Source organism: Dipodomys merriami, unplaced genomic scaffold, assembly GCF_024711535.1.
Source record: "Dipodomys merriami isolate MVZ:Mamm:240054 unplaced genomic scaffold, mDipMer1.0.p SCAF_27, whole genome shotgun sequence".
Lineage (NCBI taxonomy): Eukaryota > Metazoa > Chordata > Mammalia > Rodentia > Heteromyidae > Dipodomys > Dipodomys merriami.
This window is the reverse complement of record NW_027204159.1, coordinates 7,746,967-7,753,274: the sequence shown is the minus strand read 5'-3', so window position 1 is coordinate 7,753,274 and position 6,308 is coordinate 7,746,967. Positions and strand designations below refer to the sequence as shown.

Here is a 6,308-nt window from a genome sequence, read left to right as displayed (position 1 = left end):
CAGGCCCAGAGTTCAGGCACCACAACCGGACCCCCCCCCCAAAAAAAGTAATCCACCAAGCACATGTAGTAGTCTAATAGGGGTTAGATATTTTGATAGATAGTTCTATTAAAAGAAATGTAAAGTATTACACTACCCCCAGAGCAACGTGTTCTATGTGCTCTGGAGTCCATAGAAAAGAATAATCTACTCTGAGTCTCTTATTGCCAGGAAGTCCCCTGAACTTGCTCCAGGCTTCTCTATTGGGGGCCTCAGGATGGAGGATGCAGGTGAGACAGGTGAAGTCTATCCTGTGGGATGCAGTAGAAGAGGCCAGGGCCCCAGGCTAGCCTGAAGACACCGCGTTTAGGCCTTCTTGGAGACACCTTTTCATATGGTGGTCTTAAACAACTAGGCAGGGCACTACAAGAACTACAGGTAAGCAAGATGAGGCCTGGGAGCACCTGCACTAGCAGTGTCCAGAGCCTATTCTGAACTCTTTCTCCCTAGGTGATAAAAACTTGAAGCTAGTGGCCAAGAAACCATGTACCCAAAGGGAACAGAGAGGAGGCTGTGGGGCACCCAGAACTACATGTAGGTCTTCTCATGCAACCTCTTGGCAATCCTATTATTTTTTATTTATTTATTTTTTGCCGGTTGTGGGGCCTTAACTCTGGGCCTGGGTGCAGTCCCTCAGCTCTTCAGCTCAAGGCTAGCGCTCTACCACTTGAGCCACAGCACCATTCCGGCTTTTTCTGCTTATGTGGTGCTGAGGAATCAAACCCAGGCCCTCATGCATGCAAGGCAAGTGCTCTACCACTGAGCCACCTTCCCAGCCCCCCATATTTATATTTTTATTCTTTTTTTTTTTTTTTGTCCGTCGTGGGGCCTAAACTCTGGGCCTGGGCGCTGTCCCTCAGCTCTTCAGCTCAAGGCTAGCACTCTACCACTTGCGCCACAGCACCACTTCCGGCTTTTTCTGCTTATGTGGTGCTGAGGAATCGAATCCAGGGCCTCATGCATGCAAGGCAAGCACTCTACCACGGAGCTACCTTCCTAGTCCCTATATTTTTATTCTTATTTGTTTACAGGGCAGTCCATTCATTCAATGATTTGTTGATTCCCATTTATCAATTATTTACTAGGTGGTGGACATAGTGATGTATCAGTCCTGGAAATTATCTAGCCTGTGGAGTTTATAATCTGCTAGGGAGAAATAACTACCACACCATGATCAGTACTCTGAAAGGCTTATAAGCTGATGGGTCTATGGTACATTGAATTTAGCCTTGGCAAGAGAGGAAAGGAAGATTTCATGAAGGAAGTGGTGGAGGTTAATGAAGATGAGAAAAGAATATTTCAATGCTGGAAGCCAATGGCTTACACCTGTAGCCCTAGCTACTCAGGAGGCTGAGATCTGAGGCTCTCTGTGAGAAGACAGTCTGGGCAGGAAAGTCTGAGACTCTTATCCCCAATTAACCACCCAAAAACCCAGATGTGGAGCTTTGGATCAAGTGGTAGAGTTCTAGCCTTGAGCAAAAAAGTTCAGGCATAGAGCTCAGGCCCTGAATTTAAGCCCCAGGATCGACAACCACTACTCCTCCCCCCAAAAAAAAACCCTTTTTTTTTTTTCAGGTAGGAAGAATGATAGAAACTCAGAGATGAGCATATGCTTGCAATCTCTGGGGGGCTGGAAAGAACTCAATATGCTGGGGAACAGAAGCTAAGGAAAAAGCCAAGGAAAGAAGACCAGAGAGGGAGGTTAGATCCAGCTCACACAGGATCTTGCAAATTTACTGAGATGTTTGAACTCTCTTGAAGGTGGAAAGCAAGCCATGGAAGTATTTTAGGCAAGGAGGACATCATTTTTCCCAATTGCCAGGTGAGCAAATTGAGGCTTAGAGAAGAGATGTGGATAGCTCAGAGTCAGCAACAGAATCAAGGGCAGCAGAGGTGCAAATCACACTGAAGTCCTTGGACTCCTAATGCCTTTCGTCTCTTTGGATATGTTCCTTCTTTGTACAGTAGAGGGCGCTGTCTTCCACGAGCTGTTGCAGGGTGGTAGAAACCCCAGCTTTACTGTTCCTTTCCGTTTTGTTTTTACATATCAATGACCATTTTTTATACAGCCCTGGGCCTGGAGAAATCAGGCATACTATTATTAGCTTTCATTTATTGAGCAATTGCCTGAAGGTGGAAAACTGTGAAGCTTTCAAAGGCTATTCATCTGCTTATGGTCATACGGCTAATAAAAAATGAAAGTGGGGGAGAGGAAATGAAGGAAGGAAAGATAGACAGAAAGAAAGATAGAAAAACAGAAATAAATAAATACATAAAGAAAGAAAGAGAGAGAAAGAAAGAGAAAGAAAGAGAAAGAAAGAGTGAGAAACAAAGAAAAGGTGAGAGCTCTTAAACAGTATGATTTTAAGTTTCAAGTTAAACCTGCACTTCCTAGCAGGAACGGTGGAAAAGGAATTGCTACTTCATCTTCTCTGAAAAGGATAGATTTATCAATAAGCCCCAACCTAGGCCTCAAGGGGGAGCCCCAAGGTGGATCTGGGATTTGGGGATTAGCTAGGTGTGTGTATGGGTGGGGGGCTGGCTGATTAATTACATTTTCCTCTAGTAACAGGAAGAGCATCACCTCTAGGGTCTGAGCTCCACCAAAAGCATCCTTTCAGGGATTCCAAGGAACAGGTAATACCTCATCTATTCCAGGAACAACTGGAGACAGCTGAGGCAGTGAAGGATCCCAGAACCCAGTTAATCTATCTCCTGTTAGCTTTGTTCTAATATCTAAGGGAATATGGAGACTCTGACATGCAAGGTCACTGGATCCATAGGGAAGCAGCAAAGGGCTGCTTTGATTCGGTATATGGGATTCATGCTACTATGGCACCTATTGACAGAGCTAGTACCTTTTCTCTCAACCCACACAGCCCCTGAGTCTGCCCAGGCCACAGGCTGTTCTGGGCCACTTAGGTCTTGGGAGCAGTTTTGGCTAATCTTCGACTGATACCATCTAGGCCAAGCAGACCCCAGATGTTGCCCTGCAGTTCTTCCTGTCCCAAGTCTGGAGGCAGAGACTGCAAAAGCAGCACCAAATTTTAATCCAAGAGGAGCTGAAGCATTTGGAACAAGAGCAGTGGGGCAGGTGAAGAGATCAAGGATCTGGTGACTGAAGAGGTGAGGAGCATCAAGTAAGGGGTTGAGGGACCTTGTAATGGGGCCAGACATGGTACAAGGGGACAGGATCAAGTACTGATCATAACTGGCCCACATCATCACACAACTCTCAACCTTGTGGGGAACAAAGCTGTGATGGAGAAGGGAGGAGCTGGAAGGAACAGAGGTTTACTTCATTCAGGTTAAAGTAGATAAGAGGAGATGGCATGTAGGCTGAGACTCAGAGAACAAATAGGAAATCAGTCAGGGGACTTCACTAGACTCAGCTCTACAAGGGCAGTTAGTGCTCACTCCAGGGGCACTCAATAAAACATAACTGAACAATTTAAGAACAAAACGTGTGCTGGGCTCTGGTGGCTCATGCCTGTAATTGTAGCTACTCAGCAGGCTGAGATATGAGGAATGTTGTTCGAGGCCAGCCTGTGCAGGTAAGTCCATAAACTCTTGTCTCCAGTTAACAAGCAAAAAGCCTGAAGGGGAACTGTAGCTCAAGTAGTAGAGCACCAGCCTTGAGCAGAAGGGCTGACAGTGCCCGGGTTTTGAATTCAAGCCCCAGTACCAGCACACACACACACACACACACACACACACACACACACGAACCACACGAAGGAGGAGGAGGAGGAGGAGGAGGAGGAGGAGGAGGAGGAGGAGGAGGAGGAGGAGGAGGAGGAGGAGGAGGAGAAAGAAGGAAGGAGGGAAGGAAGGAGGGAAGGAGGGAAGGAAGGAAACAAAACATTAAGCCAGGTGTAAGTGGCTCACACCTATGATCCTAGCTACTTAAGAGGCTGAGATCTGAGGATTACTATTCCAAGTCAGACCAGGGAAGGAAAGTCCATGGGACTCTTATCTCCGATAAACCACTCAAAAAAAGCGAGAAGTGGCACTGTGGCTCAAGTGGTGCAGCGCTAGACTTGAGCACAAAGAGGCTCAGGGACAGTGCCCAGGCCCTGAGTTGAAGACTCAGGACTGGCAAAGAAAAAAAATACCTGTAGAGAGGTGGGAGGGGTGGGGTCAAGTAGATAAAACCATGTGAGCAGGCAAGACATGGAAAGACATAGCTAGAGCTATGCTGCAGCCTAACATGTATATAGTAAGGTAAAACTTAAAAAAATGTGACCTGGGAAGGTGGCTTAGTGGTAGAGTGCTTGCCTTGCATGCCTGAGGCCCTGGGTTCGATTCCTCAGCACCACATAAACAAAAAGAAAAATGCCGGAAGTGGTGCTGTGGCTCAAGCGGTAGAGCACTAGCCTTGAGCTGAAGGGCTGAGGGACAGCGCCCAGGCCCAGAGTTCAGGCCCCACAACCGGACCCCCCAAAAAAGTAAAAAATAAAAATAAAAACTTAAAAAAATGTGCCACATCTCTGTGGCATTCTTCCAAGCAGGGGCATTGCCATCTCAACTCTGTTCCTCCCTAGCTAAGGAAATTTGGGCAAGTTAGATCACTCCCCTGATCTATAGTTATTACTAGATAAAATGAGATAAACGTGTTTAACACAGAGCCTGGCTCACAGGCAGCCTGCAACGAAGGGTACAAATGTTTTTTGAAGGCCTATAAGAAAAGTCAGAGGGGCTGGGAAGGTGGCTCAGTGGTAGAGCGCTTGCCTTGCATGCATGAGGCCCTGGGTTTGATTCCTCAGCACCACATAAGAAAAAAGAAAAAAGCCAGAAGTGGCGCTGTGGCTCAAGTGGTAGAGTGCTAGCCTTGAGCTGAAGAGCTGGACCCCCCCCCCAAAAAAAAAAAAAAAAAAAAAAGAAAAAGAAAAGTCAGAGATGGCACCAGGAGCAGACAGAGCTGAGACTCCAGGTGGCGTCCCTGCAGGCACAGCAGGATGCTGCAGAACAGGACCTGGTGGGCTTCTATGATTTGCATGTGCAAGCTACCCAAGCACAGACATGCCACATGCTGCAGGTCAGTGGGGACAGAAGGCAGACCTCAAGCTGGTGCCAAGGCTAGCCGATCAATGGGTATCTCTGAATCTGGGCACAGGTATTTTGAGCCTGGCAAGGACTATGGGAAGAGAAGGCCACAACCACAGAGCACCATTACCGCAGCCTGCTGGCTAGTGTCCTGCAAGACACCATCGATCTGGCTTCCCTGAATGAGGAAGCTCCAAATCCAGAACCAGCAACTTTGGCAATGTACAGGCCAGTCCATCTGGATTCCTGCCCTGGGGAGTAATCTGATCAGGAACTTGATAGAGGCAGTTTCCTTCCTCATTCTTTAGGGCCTTGGGAGAAGGTAGGACAAAACAATCAAGCCGTCCCTCACTAGGGATAATTACTCTCACCAACCAAATAACTATGATTCATTTGTGTCAGTTCTGGCTAAGCACATAATTTTTATAAACTCGTTTTGCCTTTTCAGCTACCTATACTGTAGGTACCATTTGATCCTCATTTCAGAGACATAGCAACTGAAGACCGTAGAGGCTAAGTAAACTCTGCCCCCAAACAGTTAAGTGGCAAAGGCAGACTTTAAATTCAAGCTTGGCTGCAGTTGTACATCAGACAAGTAGGTCACAAGCTTCACTGTGCACCCAAATCACCTAGGCAACTTAAAATAGCCTCCTGAGAAAGCAAAACCATGAATTTGTACATCTGAGCAAAACACAACAGATGCACATCTGATATTCCATAATGAAACCCCCTGATGTAATTAATACACCCTAAAAAAAAAGTCAAGAAAGTTAAACAGCCTCCAATGATGGGGGGGGAGGGAGGGACACTGGTGAGAAAGGGGAGCGATGAGGATAAATTGTTTGCATGTATGGAAACAGAACATGAAATTTCTTTTAAGAGGGGCAAATGGGAAGAGGAGTAGGGGAGGGGGTAAGGTTGACTAGGATGCATTGTATGCATGTGGAAATGTCACAATGCAATTCTTAGTACAACTAATATATGCTTAAAATAGTTTCCCAAACCTCACTGTTAGATTCTGCTTTGACAGGTCTGAGGTAAACCTGGCACTCTGGTGCTAGGTACAGAACTGGTTGTCTCTTCCAAAGAACTACATACACATTCAACACTAAGTGTCCATTTTGATAAGCTCACCAGTTATTCTAGCATGGAAGCAGGGTCTGCATTACTCTGGCTATGACTTTAAAGGACAAATGGCCACACGAATTATGAGTGAGGGAACC

General features: G+C 46.5%; 1 pseudogene; it reads left to right on the top strand.

Moving 5' to 3' along the window:
* Window positions 1–256: 256 nt before the first annotated feature.
* Window positions 257–5,347, top strand: LOC138837278 (uncharacterized; annotated as a pseudogene).
* The last annotated feature ends 961 nt before the right edge of the window (window positions 5,348–6,308 follow it).